This window comes from Lissotriton helveticus, chromosome 1_1 (assembly GCF_964261635.1).
Source record: "Lissotriton helveticus chromosome 1_1, aLisHel1.1, whole genome shotgun sequence".
In the NCBI taxonomy this organism is placed as follows: domain Eukaryota; kingdom Metazoa; phylum Chordata; class Amphibia; order Caudata; family Salamandridae; genus Lissotriton; species Lissotriton helveticus.
In genome coordinates, this window is record NC_136057.1 from 217196004 (window position 1) to 217210050 (window position 14047).

Below are 14047 nucleotides of genomic sequence, written 5' to 3' on the forward strand. Positions count from 1 at the left end.
TGGATTTACAGATCATTCAGCACAGGAGGAAAATCTCCTGTAGCATTGAAGGTGTTAAGCATTTGAAATTTCAGCAGCACACGTAATCCATTTTAAATCCTGAAATTTGTACTATCTCATTTTCGGCTGACTTAGAAATCATGTGTCTAAAATGACCTTGTGAAATCAATAAAATGCCAAATACTATTACTACCTACTAAATTACATACATTTTCAGCAGTTTCTTTGGGAACTTCCTCTTGGGCATAGATTATGCAATGTTTTCAAAGCAAACAGTCTCTGTTTAAGTAGACTTTCTTTCACTGCCATTTTGGTAAATGTTTCTGGTGATGCAGACGTAGGCATTGCTTGTTACTGTTTCAATTAGTTATAAAATAAGAGGAGGGATAAAATTGACCCAGCTGGTGTTTGAACACAAAGCCTTTGAATGCTTTTGCTACATTCGTCTAGGACTCCAAGCCGCTATCCATTGCACTAGAGATCCGACCTGATTCAACACGGTGATCAGAGATTCACAAATAAAAAGATGACCTATCAGCTGTTGACCAACTTTATCAAGTTAATCGGACACTACCTTACATTTTGAACATTGAATTGGGTAAAAGATAATCAACAAACTACATGATACAGTTTGGGTAAGTCTTCTTAACCCTTGTCAAAGAATGTAGAAGACAGATGGGTATGTAATGACTTGATTAAGACTTTTTTGAAACATCTCTAATAGGACTCCCCATTCATTGGATCCTGAAAAGAGTATGCAATTGATATACCTTTTCTTTAACCAAGCGGCCTGAACAGGGACTTGAACCCTGGGCCCTCAGATTAAAAGTCTGATGCTCTCCCGACTGAGCTACCCAGGCTCGGACAGGTCACTCCACAAAATGACCTTATCAACATTTGGAAGTGTCCCAACTATCACTACGTTTCTTAAGATGGTTGCCGGTATTAAGTACTGAATACGCGGAATATAATAATGAATTGGTACTTCAAGCATTTGAAATCTCTTCAGTAAATTTAACCTTATTGTAAGTCCTGAAATTGCTACTATCTCATTTTTTTTGCTGACTTAGAATTCATATGTTTTTATTGACATTGTAAAATTAAGGAAGGGCCCAAAATCTTACTTCTGAGTAAATTACATTTTCATAAGTACAGCTGCCAATTTCCTCTTCTGCAAAGATTGCGTAACTTGAATAGTATCTATTTAAAATAGACTTCCTTTCACTGCCCTTTTTGGTGAAGCAGAAGCATGCATGCACTGTTTATTACTCTTTTAAACAGTTATGAAATAAATAGGGATAAAACTGACTCTGCTGGGATTCGAACCCACAACCTTTGAATATCTTTTTTACATTCACCTAGAAGTCCAATGCGCTATCCATTGCGCCACAGAGCCAATACACTCTGATGAGGTGCAGAGATATTCTGAAATGAAATAATGTTGATCAGCTTTATAAAGTTCATTTGATACTATAACCATGGATTTATTTTGAATATTGAATTGGGGAAATTATATTCACCGTCTCAAGTTACATGATACCTTAGGTAAATCTACGTACGACTTAAGTTTAGTCAAATGGCACATGATATATGAGGCAGATGTGCATTTCACAACTCCATGAAAGACGTTTTTGCAATTTTAGTAATGGAATATCTTATTCGTCATGCAGGGGAACACAAAAAGAGCATCCAATTAGAGTAATTTTTCTTTAAAGGAAGCACCTGCCTGAACAGGGACTTGAACCCTGGACCCTCAGATTAAAAGTCTGATGCTCTACCGACTGAGCTATCCAGGCTCTGCTATACTCTGTCTTAAAATCAGCTAAACAAATTTGGACGTACACTGACCTACACTCTGTGTATTAATATGGTTACATATATTAGCAATCAAAATTGTAGAGTTTAATAACAAATTGATGTTTTAACCCCTTCCATGCTCATGACGAGCTCAGCTCGTCGTGCAGTACACTTGTCGTGTGCTTATGACGAGCTGAGCTCGTCATGAACAATGGATTTACAGATCATTCAGCACAGGAGGAAAATCTCCTGTAGCATTGAAGGTGTTAAGCATTTGAAATTTCAGCAGCACACGTAATCCATTTTAAATCCTGAAATTTGTACTATCTCATTTTCGGCTGACTTAGAAATCATGTGTCTAAAATGACCTTGTGAAATCAATAAAATGCCAAATACTATTACTACCTACTAAATTACATACATTTTCAGCAGTTTCTTTGGGAACTTCCTCTTGGGCATAGATTATGCAATGTTTTCAAAGCAAACAGTCTCTGTTTAAGTAGACTTTCTTTCACTGCCATTTTGGTAAATGTTTCTGGTGATGCAGACGTAGGCATTGCTTGTTACTGTTTCAATTAGTTATAAAATAAGAGGAGGGATAAAATTGACCCAGCTGGTGTTTGAACACAAAGCCTTTGAATGCTTTTGCTACATTCGTCTAGGACTCCAAGCCGCTATCCATTGCACTAGAGATCCGACCTGATTCAACACGGTGATCAGAGATTCACAAATAAAAAGATGACCTATCAGCTGTTGACCAACTTTATCAAGTTAATCGGACACTACCTTACATTTTGAACATTGAATTGGGTAAAAGATAATCAACAAACTACATGATACAGTTTGGGTAAGTCTTCTTAACCCTTGTCAAAGAATGTAGAAGACAGATGGGTATGTAATGACTTGATTAAGACTTTTTTGAAACATCTCTAATAGGACTCCCCATTCATTGGATCCTGAAAAGAGTATGCAATTGATATACCTTTTCTTTAACCAAGCCGCCTGAACAGGGACTTGAACCCTGGGCCCTCAGATTAAAAGTCTGATGCTCTCCCGACTGAGCTACCCAGGCTCGGACAGGTCACTCCACAAAATGACCTTATCAACATTTGGAAGTGTCCCAACTATCACTACGTTTCTTAAGATGGTTGCCGGTATTAAGTACTGAATACGCGGAATATAATAATGAATTGGTACTTCAAGCATTTGAAATCTCTTCAGTAAATTTAACCTTATTGTAAGTCCTGAAATTGCTACTATCTCATTTTTTTTGCTGACTTAGAATTCATATGTTTTTATTGACATTGTAAAATTAAGGAAGGGCCCAAAATCTTACTTCTGAGTAAATTACATTTTCATAAGTACAGCTGCCAATTTCCTCTTCTGCAAAGATTGCGTAACTTGAATAGTATCTATTTAAAATAGACTTCCTTTCACTGCCCTTTTTGGTGAAGAAGAAGCATGCATGCACTGTTTATTACTCTTTTAAACAGTTATGAAATAAATAGGGATAAAACTGACTCTGGTGGGATTCGAACCCACAACCTTTGAATATCTTTTTTACATTCACCTAGAAGTCCAATGCGCTATCCATTGCGCCACAGAGCCAATACGCTCTGATGAGGTGCAGAGATATTCTGAAATGAAATAATGTTGATCAGCTTTATAAAGTTCATTTGATACTATAACCATGGATTTATTTTGAATATTGAATTGGGGAAATTATATTCACCGTCTCAAGTTACATGATACCTTAGGTAAATCTACGTACGACTTAAGTTTAGTCAAATGGCACATGATATATGAGGCAGATGTGCATTTCACAACTCCATGAAAGACGTTTTTGCAATTTTAGTAATGGAATATCTTATTCGTCATGCAGGGGAACACAAAAAGAGCATCCAATTAGAGTAATTTTTCTTTAAAGGAAGCACCCGCCTGAACAGGGACTTGAACCCTGGACCCTCAGATTAAAAGTCTGATGCTCTACCGACTGAGCTATCCAGGCTCTGCTATACTCTGTCTTAAAATCAGCTAAACAAATTTGGACGTACACTGACCTACACTCTGTGTATTAATATGGTTACATATATTAGCAATCAAAATTGTAGAGTTTAATAACAAATTGATGTTTTAACCCCTTCCATGCTCATGACGAGCTCAGCTCGTCGTGCAGTACACTTGTCGTGTGCTTATGACGAGCTGAGCTCGTCATGAACAATGGATTTACAGATCATTCAGCACAGGAGGAAAATCTCCTGTAGCATTGAAGGTGTTAAGCATTTGAAATTTCAGCAGCACACGTAATCCATTTTAAATCCTGAAATTTGTACTATCTCATTTTCGGCTGACTTAGAAATCATGTGTCTAAAATGACCTTGTGAAATCAATAAAATGCCAAATACTATTACTACCTACTAAATTACATACATTTTCAGCAGTTTCTTTGGGAACTTCCTCTTGGGCATAGATTATGCAATGTTTTCAAAGCAAACAGTCTCTGTTTAAGTAGACTTTCTTTCACTGCCATTTTGGTAAATGTTTCTGGTGATGCAGACGTAGGCATTGCTTGTTACTGTTTCAATTAGTTATAAAATAAGAGGAGGGATAAAATTGACCCAGCTGGTGTTTGAACACAAAGCCTTTGAATGCTTTTGCTACATTCGTCTAGGACTCCAAGCCGCTATCCATTGCACTAGAGATCCGACCTGATTCAACACGGTGATCAGAGATTCACAAATAAAAAGATGACCTATCAGCTGTTGACCAACTTTATCAAGTTAATCGGACACTACCTTACATTTTGAACATTGAATTGGGTAAAAGATAATCAACAAACTACATGATACAGTTTGGGTAAGTCTTCTTAACCCTTGTCAAAGAATGTAGAAGACAGATGGGTATGTAATGACTTGATTAAGACTTTTTTGAAACATCTCTAATAGGACTCCCCATTCATTGGATCCTGAAAAGAGTATGCAATTGATATACCTTTTCTTTAACCAAGCGGCCTGAACAGGGACTTGAACCCTGGGCCCTCAGATTAAAAGTCTGATGCTCTCCCGACTGAGCTACCCAGGCTCGGACAGGTCACTCCACAAAATGACCTTATCAACATTTGGAAGTGTCCCAACTATCACTACGTTTCTTAAGATGGTTGCCGGTATTAAGTACTGAATACGCGGAATATAATAATGAATTGGTACTTCAAGCATTTGAAATCTCTTCAGTAAATTTAACCTTATTGTAAGTCCTGAAATTGCTACTATCTCATTTTTTTTGCTGACTTAGAATTCATATGTTTTTATTGACATTGTAAAATTAAGGAAGGGCCCAAAATCTTACTTCTGAGTAAATTACATTTTCATAAGTACAGCTGCCAATTTCCTCTTCTGCAAAGATTGCGTAACTTGAATAGTATCTATTTAAAATAGACTTCCTTTCACTGCCCTTTTTGGTGAAGCAGAAGCATGCATGCACTGTTTATTACTCTTTTAAACAGTTATGAAATAAATAGGGATAAAACTGACTCTGGTGGGATTCGAACCCACAACCTTTGAATATCTTTTTTACATTCACCTAGAAGTCCAATGCGCTATCCATTGCGCCACAGAGCCAATACACTCTGATGAGGTGCAGAGATATTCTGAAATGAAATAATGTTGATCAGCTTTATAAAGTTCATTTGATACTATAACCATGGATTTATTTTGAATATTGAATTGGGGAAATTATATTCACCGTCTCAAGTTACATGATACCTTAGGTAAATCTACGTACGACTTAAGTTTAGTCAAATGGCACATGATATATGAGGCAGATGTGCATTTCACAACTCCATGAAAGACGTTTTTGCAATTTTAGTAATGGAATATCTTATTCGTCATGCAGGGGAACACAAAAAGAGCATCCAATTAGAGTAATTTTTCTTTAAAGGAAGCACCCGCCTGAACAGGGACTTGAACCCTGGACCCTCAGATTAAAAGTCTGATGCTCTACCGACTGAGCTATCCAGGCTCTGCTATACTCTGTCTTAAAATCAGCTAAACAAATGTGGACGTACACTGACCTACACTCTGTGTATTAATATGGTTACATATATTAGCAATCAAAATTGTAGAGTTTAATAACAAATTGATGTTTTAACCCCTTCCATGCTCATGACGAGCTCAGCTCGTCGTGCAGTACACTTGTCGTGTGCTTATGACGAGCTGAGCTCGTCATGAACAATGGATTTACAGATCATTAAGCACAGGAGGAAAATCTCCTGTAGCATTGAAGGTGTTAAGCATTTGAAATTTCAGCAGCACACGTAATCCATTTTAAATCCTGAAATTTGTACTATCTCATTTTCGGCTGACTTAGAAATCATGTGTCTAAAATGACCTTGTGAAATCAATAAAGTGCCAAATACTATTACTACCTACTAAATTACATACATTTTCAGCAGTTTCTTTGGGAACTTCCTCTTGGGCATAGATTATGCAATGTTTTCAAAGCAAACAGTCTCTGTTTAAGTAGACTTTCTTTCACTGCCATTTTGGTAAATGTTTCTGGTGATGCAGACGTAGGCATTGCTTGTTACTGTTTCAATTAGTTATAAAATAAGAGGAGGGATAAAATTGACCCAGCTGGTGTTTGAACACAAAGCCTTTGAATGCTTTTGCTACATTCGTCTAGGACTCCAAGCCGCTATCCATTGCACTAGAGATCCGACCTGATTCAACACGGTGATCAGAGATTCACAAATAAAAAGATGACCTATCAGCTGTTGACCAACTTTATCAAGTTAATCGGACACTACCTTACATTTTGAACATTGAATTGGGTAAAAGATAATCAACAAACTACATGATACAGTTTGGGTAAGTCTTCTTAACCCTTGTCAAAGAATGTAGAAGACAGATGGGTATGTAATGACTTGATTAAGACTTTTTTGAAACATCTCTAATAGGACTCCCCATTCATTGGATCCTGAAAAGAGTATGCAATTGATATACCTTTTCTTTAACCAAGCCGCCTGAACAGGGACTTGAACCCTGGGCCCTCAGATTAAAAGTCTGATGCTCTCCCGACTGAGCTACCCAGGCTCGGACAGGTCACTCCACAAAATGACCTTATCAACATTTGGAAGTGTCCCAACTATCACTACGTTTCTTAAGATGGTTGCCGGTATTAAGTACTGAATACGCGGAATATAATAATGAATTGGTACTTCAAGCATTTGAAATCTCTTCAGTAAATTTAACCTTATTGTAAGTCCTGAAATTGCTACTATCTCATTTTTTTTGCTGACTTAGAATTCATATGTTTTTATTGACATTGTAAAATTAAGGAAGGGCCCAAAATCTTACTTCTGAGTAAATTACATTTTCATAAGTACAGCTGCCAATTTCCTCTTCTGCAAAGATTGCGTAACTTGAATAGTATCTATTTAAAATAGACTTCCTTTCACTGCCCTTTTTGGTGAAGCAGAAGCATGCATGCACTGTTTATTACTCTTTTAAACAGTTATGAAATAAATAGGGATAAAACTGACTCTGGTGGGATTCGAACCCACAACCTTTGAATATCTTTTTTACATTCACCTAGAAGTCCAATGCGCTATCCATTGCGCCACAGAGCCAATACGCTCTGATGAGGTGCAGAGATATTCTGAAATGAAATAATGTTGATCAGCTTTATAAAGTTCATTTGATACTATAACCATGGATTTATTTTGAATATTGAATTGGGGAAATTATATTCACCGTCTCAAGTTACATGATACCTTAGGTAAATCTACGTACGACTTAAGTTTAGTCAAATGGCACATGATATATGAGGCAGATGTGCATTTCACAACTCCATGAAAGACGTTTTTGCAATTTTAGTAATGGAATATCTTATTCGTCATGCAGGGGAACACAAAAAGAGCATCCAATTAGAGTAATTTTTCTTTAAAGGAAGCACCCGCCTGAACAGGTACTTGAACCCTGGTTCCTCAGATTAAAAGTCTGATGCTCTACCGACTGAGCTATCCAGGCTCTGCTATACTCTGTCTTAAAAACAGCTAAACAAATGTGGACGTACACTGACCTACACTCTGTGTATTAATATGGTTACATACATTAGCAATCAAATTTGTAGAGTTTAATAACAAATTGATGTTTTAACCCCTTCCATGCTCATGACGAGCTCAGCTCGTCGTGCAGTACACTTGTCGTGTGCTTATGACGAGCTGAGCTCGTCATGAACAATGGATTTACAGATCATTCAGCACAGGAGGAAAATCTCCTGTAGCATTGAAGGTGTTAAGCATTTGAAATTTCAGCAGCACACGTAATCCATTTTAAATCCTGAAATTTGTACTATCTCATTTTCGGCTGACTTAGAAATCATGTGTCTAAAATGACATTGTGAAATCAATAAAGTGCCAAATACTATTACTACCTACTAAATTACATACATTTTCAGCAGTATCTTTGGGAATTTCCTCTTGGGCATAGATTATGCAATGTTTTCAAAGCAAACAGTCTCTGTTTAAGTAGACTTTCTTTCACTGCCATTTTGGTAAATGTTTCTGGTGATGCAGACGCAGGCATTGCTTGTTACTGTTTCAATTAGTTATAAAATAAGAGGAGGGATAAAATGGACCCAGCTGGTGTTTGAACACAAAGCCTTTGAATGCTTTTGCTACATTCGTCTAGGACTCCAAGCCGCTATCCATTGCACTAGAGATCCGACCTGATTCAACACGGTGATCAGAGATTCACAAATAAAAAGATGACCTATCAGCTGTTGACCAACTTTATCAAGTTAATCGGACACTACCTTACATTTTGAACATTGAATTGGGTAAAAGATAATCAACAAACTACATGATACAGTTTGGGTAAGTCTTCTTAACCCTTGTCAAAGAATGTAGAAGACAGATGGGTATGTAATGACTTGATTAAGACTTTTTTGAAACATCTCTAATAGGACTCCCCATTCATTGGATCCTGAAAAGAGTATGCAATTGATATACCTTTTCTTTAACCAAGCCGCCTGAACAGGGACTTGAACCCTGGGCCCTCAGATTAAAAGTCTGATGCTCTCCCGACTGAGCTATCCAGGCTCGGAGAGGGCGCTCCACAAAATGACCGTATCAACATTTGGAAGTGTCCCAACTATCACTACGTTTCTTAAGATGGTTGCCGGTATTAAGTACTGAATACGCGGAATATAATAATGAATTGGTACTTCAAGCATTTGAAATCTCTTCAGTAAATTTAACCTTATTGTAAGTCCTGAAATTGCTACTATCTCATTTTTTTTGCTGACTTAGAATTCATATGTTTTTATTGACATTGTAAAATTAAGGAAGGGCCCAAAATCTTACTTCTGAGTAAATTACATTTTCATAAGTACAGCTGCCAATTTCCTCTTCTGCAAAGATTGCGTAACTTGAATAGTATCTATTTAAAATAGACTTCCTTTCACTGCCCTTTTTGGTGAAGCAGAAGCATGCATGCACTGTTTATTACTCTTTTAAACAGTTATGAAATAAATAGGGATAAAACTGACTCTGGTGGGATTCGAACCCACAACCTTTGAATATCTTTTTTACATTCACCTAGAAGTCCAATGCGCTATCCATTGCGCCACAGAGCCAATACACTCTGATGAGGTGCAGAGATATTCTGAAATGAAATAATGTTGATCAGCTTTATAAAGTTCATTTGATACTATAACCATGGATTTATTTTGAATATTGAATTGGGGAAATTATATTCACCGTCTCAAGTTACATGATACCTTAGGTAAGTCTACGTACGACTTAAGTTTAGGCAAAAGGCACATGATATATGAGGCAGATGTGCATTTCACAACTCCATGAAAGACGTTTTTGCAATTTTAGTAATGGAATATCTTATTCGTCATGCAGGGAAACACAAAAAGAGCATCCAATTAGAGTAATTTTTCTTTAAAGGAAGCAACCGCCTGAACAGGGACTTGAACCCTGGACCCTCAGATTAAAAGTCTGATGCTCTACCGACTGAGCTATCCAGGCTCTGCTATACTCTGTCTTAAAATCAGCTAAACAAATGTGGACGTACACTGACCTACACTCTGTGTATTAATATGGTTACATATATTAGCAATCAAATTTGTAGAGTTTAATAACAAATTGATGTTTTAACCCCTTCCATGCTCATGACGAGCTCAGCTCGTCGTGCAGTACACTTGTCGTGTGCTTATGACGAGCTCAGCTCGTCATGAACAATGGATTTACAGATCATTCAGCACAGGAGGAAAATCTCCTGTAGCATTGAAGGTGTTAAGCATTTGAAATTTCAGCAGCACACGTAATCCATTTTAAATCCTGAAATTTGTACTATCTCATTTTCGGCTGACTTAGAAATCATGTGTCTAAAATGACCTTGTGAAATCAATAAAGTGCCAAATACTATTACTACCTACTAAATTACATACATTTTCAGCAGTTTCTTTGGGAACTTCCTCTTGGGCATAGATTATGCAATGTTTTCAAAGCAAACAGTCTCTGTTTAAGTAGACTTTCTTTCACTGCCATTTTGGTAAATGTTTCTGGTGATGCAGACGCAGGCATTGCTTGTTACTGTTTCAATTAGTTATAAAATAAGAGGAGGGATAAAATTGACCCAGCTGGTGTTTGAACACAAAGCCTTTGAATGCTTTTGCTACATTCGTCTAGGACTCCAAGCCGCTATCCATTGCACTAGAGATCCGACCTGATTCAACACGGTGATCAGAGATTCACAAATAAAAAGATGACCTATCAGCTGTTGACCAACTTTATCAAGTTAATCGGACACTACCTTACATTTTGAACATTGAATTGGGTAAAAGATAATCAACAAACTACATGATACAGTTTGGGTAAGTCTTCTTAACCCTTGTCAAAGAATGTAGAAGACAGATGGGTATGTAATGACTTGATTAAGACTTTTTTGAAACATCTCTAATAGGACTCCCCATTCATTGGATCCTGAAAAGAGTATGCAATTGATATACCTTTTCTTTAACCAAGCCGCCTGAACAGGGACTTGAACCCTGGGCCCTCAGATTAAAAGTCTGATGCTCTCCCGACTGAGCTATCCAGGCTCGGAGAGGGCGCTCCACAAAATGACCGTATCAACATTTGGAAGTGTCCCAACTATCACTACGTTTCTTAAGATGGTTGCCGGTATTAAGTACTGAATACGCGGAATATAATAATGAATTGGTACTTCAAGCATTTGAAATCTCTTCAGTAAATTTAACCTTATTGTAAGTCCTGAAATTGCTACTATCTCATTTTTTTTGCTGACTTAGAATTCATATGTTTTTATTGACATTGTAAAATTAAGGAAGGGCCCAAAATCTTACTTCTGAGTAAATTACATTTTCATAAGTACAGCTGCCAATTTCCTCTTCTGCAAAGATTGCGTAACTTGAATAGTATCTATTTAAAATAGACTTCCTTTCACTGCCCTTTTTGGTGAAGCAGAAGCATGCATGCACTGTTTATTACTCTTTTAAACAGTTATGAAATAAATAGGGATAAAACTGACTCTGGTGGGATTCGAACCCACAACCTTTGAATATCTTTTTTACATTCACCTAGAAGTCCAATGCGCTATCCATTGCGCCACAGAGCCAATACACTCTGATGAGGTGCAGAGATATTCTGAAATGAAATAATGTTGATCAGCTTTATAAAGTTCATTTGATACTATAACCATGGATTTATTTTGAATATTGAATTGGGGAAATTATATTCACCGTCTCAAGTTACATGATACCTTAGGTAAGTCTACGTACGACTTAAGTTTAGGCAAAAGGCACATGATATATGAGGCAGATGTGCATTTCACAACTCCATGAAAGACGTTTTTGCAATTTTAGTAATGGAATATCTTATTCGTCATGCAGGGAAACACAAAAAGAGCATCCAATTAGAGTAATTTTTCTTTAAAGGAAGCAACCGCCTGAACAGGGACTTGAACCCTGGACCCTCAGATTAAAAGTCTGATGCTCTACCGACTGAGCTATCCAGGCTCTGCTATACTCTGTCTTAAAATCAGCTAAACAAATGTGGACGTACACTGACCTACACTCTGTGTATTAATATGGTTACATATATTAGCAATCAAATTTGTAGAGTTTAATAACAAATTGATGTTTTAACCCCTTCCATGCTCATGACGAGCTCAGCTCGTCGTGCAGTACACTTGTCGTGTGCTTATGACGAGCTCAGCTCGTCATGAACAATGGATTTACAGATCATTCAGCACAGGAGGAAAATCTCCTGTAGCATTGAAGGTGTTAAGCATTTGAAATTTCAGCAGCACACGTAATCCATTTTAAATCCTGAAATTTGTACTATCTCATTTTCGGCTGACTTAGAAATCATGTGTCTAAAATGACCTTGTGAAATCAATAAAGTGCCAAATACTATTACTACCTACTAAATTACATACATTTTCAGCAGTTTCTTTGGGAACTTCCTCTTGGGCATAGATTATGCAATGTTTTCAAAGCAAACAGTCTCTGTTTAAGTAGACTTTCTTTCACTGCCATTTTGGTAAATGTTTCTGGTGATGCAGACGTAGGCATTGCTTGTTACTGTTTCAATTAGTTATAAAATAAGAGGAGGGATAAAATTGACCCAGCTGGTGTTTGAACACAAAGCCTTTGAATGCTTTTGCTACATTCGTCTAGGACTCCAAGCCGCTATCCATTGCACTAGAGATCCGACCTGATTCAACACGGTGATCAGAGATTCACAAATAAAAAGATGACCTATCAGCTGTTGACCAACTTTATCAAGTTAATCGGACACTACCTTACATTTTGAACATTGAATTGGGTAAAAGATAATCAACAAACTACATGATACAGTTTGGGTAAGTCTTCTTAACCCTTGTCAAAGAATGTAGAAGACAGATGGGTATGTAATGACTTGATTAAGACTTTTTTGAAACATCTCTAATAGGACTCCCCATTCATTGGATCCTGAAAAGAGTATGCAATTGATATACCTTTTCTTTAACCAAGCCGCCTGAACAGGGACTTGAACCCTGGGCCCTCAGATTAAAAGTCTGATGCTCTCCCGACTGAGCTACCCAGGCTCGGACAGGTCACTCCACAAAATGACCTTATCAACATTTGGAAGTGTCCCAACTATCACTACGTTTCTTAAGATGGTTGCCGGTATTAAGTACTGAATACGCGGAATATAATAATGAATTGGTACTTCAAGCATTTGAAATCTCTTCAGTAAATTTAACCTTATTGTAAGTCCTGAAATTGCTACTATCTCATTTTTTTTGCTGACTTAGAATTCATATGTTTTTATTGACATTGTAAAATTAAGGAAGGGCCCAAAATCTTACTTCTGAGTAAATTACATTTTCATAAGTACAGCTGCCAATTTCCTCTTCTGCAAAGATTGCGTAACTTGAATAGTATCTATTTAAAATAGACTTCCTTTCACTGCCCTTTTTGGTGAAGCAGAAGCATGCATGCACTGTTTATTACTCTTTTAAACAGTTATGAAATAAATAGGGATAAAACTGACTCTGGTGGGATTCGAACCCACAACCTTTGAATATCTTTTTTACATTCACCTAGAAGTCCAATGCGCTATCCATTGCGCCACAGAGCCAATACACTCTGATGAGGTGCAGAGATATTCTGAAATGAAATAATGTTGATCAGCTTTATAAAGTTCATTTGATACTATAACCATGGATTTATTTTGAATATTGAATTGGGGAAATTATATTCACCGTCTCAAGTTACATGATACCTTAGGTAAATCTACGTACGACTTAAGTTTAGTCAAATGGCACATGATATATGAGGCAGATGTGCATTTCACAACTCCATGAAAGACGTTTTTGCAATTTTAGTAATGGAATATCTTATTCGTCATGCAGGGGAACACAAAAAGAGCATCCAATTAGAGTAATTTTTCTTTAAAGGAAGCAACCGCCTGAACAGGGACTTGAACCCTGGACCCTCAGATTAAAAGTCTGATGCTCTACCGACTGAGCTATCCAGGCTCTGCTATACTCTGTCTTAAAATCAGCTAAACAAATTTGGACGTACACTGACCTACACTCTGTGTATTAATATGGTTACATATATTAGCAATCAAAATTGTAGAGTTTAATAACAAATTGATGTTTTAACCCCTTCCATGCTCATGACGAGCTCAGCTCGTCGTGCAGTACACTTGTCGTGTGCTTATGACGAGCTG

General features: G+C 37.1%; 14 non-coding genes across 14 annotated transcripts; all 14 read right to left on the bottom strand.

Annotated features, from left to right (window-relative positions):
* Positions 1–1723: 1723 nt before the first annotated feature.
* Positions 1724–1796, bottom strand: TRNAK-UUU (transfer RNA lysine (anticodon UUU)). Its single transcript has one exon. It is a non-coding gene; the product is annotated as a tRNA-Lys (tRNA).
* Positions 1797–3314: 1518 nt separating this feature from the next.
* On the bottom strand, positions 3315–3405 carry TRNAR-UCU (transfer RNA arginine (anticodon UCU)). The gene is given in 2 exon segments: positions 3315–3350; positions 3369–3405. It is a non-coding gene; the product is annotated as a tRNA-Arg (tRNA).
* Positions 3406–3732: 327 nt separating this feature from the next.
* Positions 3733–3805, bottom strand: TRNAK-UUU (transfer RNA lysine (anticodon UUU)). The gene has a single exon. It is a non-coding gene; the product is annotated as a tRNA-Lys (tRNA).
* A 1518-nt stretch (positions 3806–5323) lies between these two features.
* On the bottom strand, positions 5324–5414 carry TRNAR-UCU (transfer RNA arginine (anticodon UCU)). Its single transcript is given in 2 exon segments — positions 5324–5359; positions 5378–5414. It is a non-coding gene; the product is annotated as a tRNA-Arg (tRNA).
* A 327-nt stretch (positions 5415–5741) lies between these two features.
* TRNAK-UUU (transfer RNA lysine (anticodon UUU)) lies at positions 5742–5814 on the bottom strand. The gene has a single exon. It is a non-coding gene; the product is annotated as a tRNA-Lys (tRNA).
* Positions 5815–7332: 1518 nt separating this feature from the next.
* Positions 7333–7423, bottom strand: TRNAR-UCU (transfer RNA arginine (anticodon UCU)). Its single transcript is given in 2 exon segments — positions 7333–7368; positions 7387–7423. It is a non-coding gene; the product is annotated as a tRNA-Arg (tRNA).
* A 1400-nt stretch (positions 7424–8823) lies between these two features.
* Positions 8824–8896, bottom strand: TRNAK-UUU (transfer RNA lysine (anticodon UUU)). The gene has a single exon. It is a non-coding gene; the product is annotated as a tRNA-Lys (tRNA).
* Positions 8897–9341: 445 nt separating this feature from the next.
* Positions 9342–9432, bottom strand: TRNAR-UCU (transfer RNA arginine (anticodon UCU)). The gene is given in 2 exon segments: positions 9342–9377; positions 9396–9432. It is a non-coding gene; the product is annotated as a tRNA-Arg (tRNA).
* Positions 9433–9759: 327 nt separating this feature from the next.
* TRNAK-UUU (transfer RNA lysine (anticodon UUU)) lies at positions 9760–9832 on the bottom strand. The gene has a single exon. It is a non-coding gene; the product is annotated as a tRNA-Lys (tRNA).
* A 1000-nt stretch (positions 9833–10832) lies between these two features.
* TRNAK-UUU (transfer RNA lysine (anticodon UUU)) lies at positions 10833–10905 on the bottom strand. The gene has a single exon. It is a non-coding gene; the product is annotated as a tRNA-Lys (tRNA).
* Positions 10906–11350: 445 nt separating this feature from the next.
* Positions 11351–11441, bottom strand: TRNAR-UCU (transfer RNA arginine (anticodon UCU)). The gene is given in 2 exon segments: positions 11351–11386; positions 11405–11441. It is a non-coding gene; the product is annotated as a tRNA-Arg (tRNA).
* Positions 11442–11768: 327 nt separating this feature from the next.
* TRNAK-UUU (transfer RNA lysine (anticodon UUU)) lies at positions 11769–11841 on the bottom strand. The gene has a single exon. It is a non-coding gene; the product is annotated as a tRNA-Lys (tRNA).
* Positions 11842–13359: 1518 nt separating this feature from the next.
* TRNAR-UCU (transfer RNA arginine (anticodon UCU)) lies at positions 13360–13450 on the bottom strand. The gene is given in 2 exon segments: positions 13360–13395; positions 13414–13450. It is a non-coding gene; the product is annotated as a tRNA-Arg (tRNA).
* Positions 13451–13777: 327 nt separating this feature from the next.
* Positions 13778–13850, bottom strand: TRNAK-UUU (transfer RNA lysine (anticodon UUU)). The gene has a single exon. It is a non-coding gene; the product is annotated as a tRNA-Lys (tRNA).
* Positions 13851–14047: the final 197 nt, after the last annotated feature.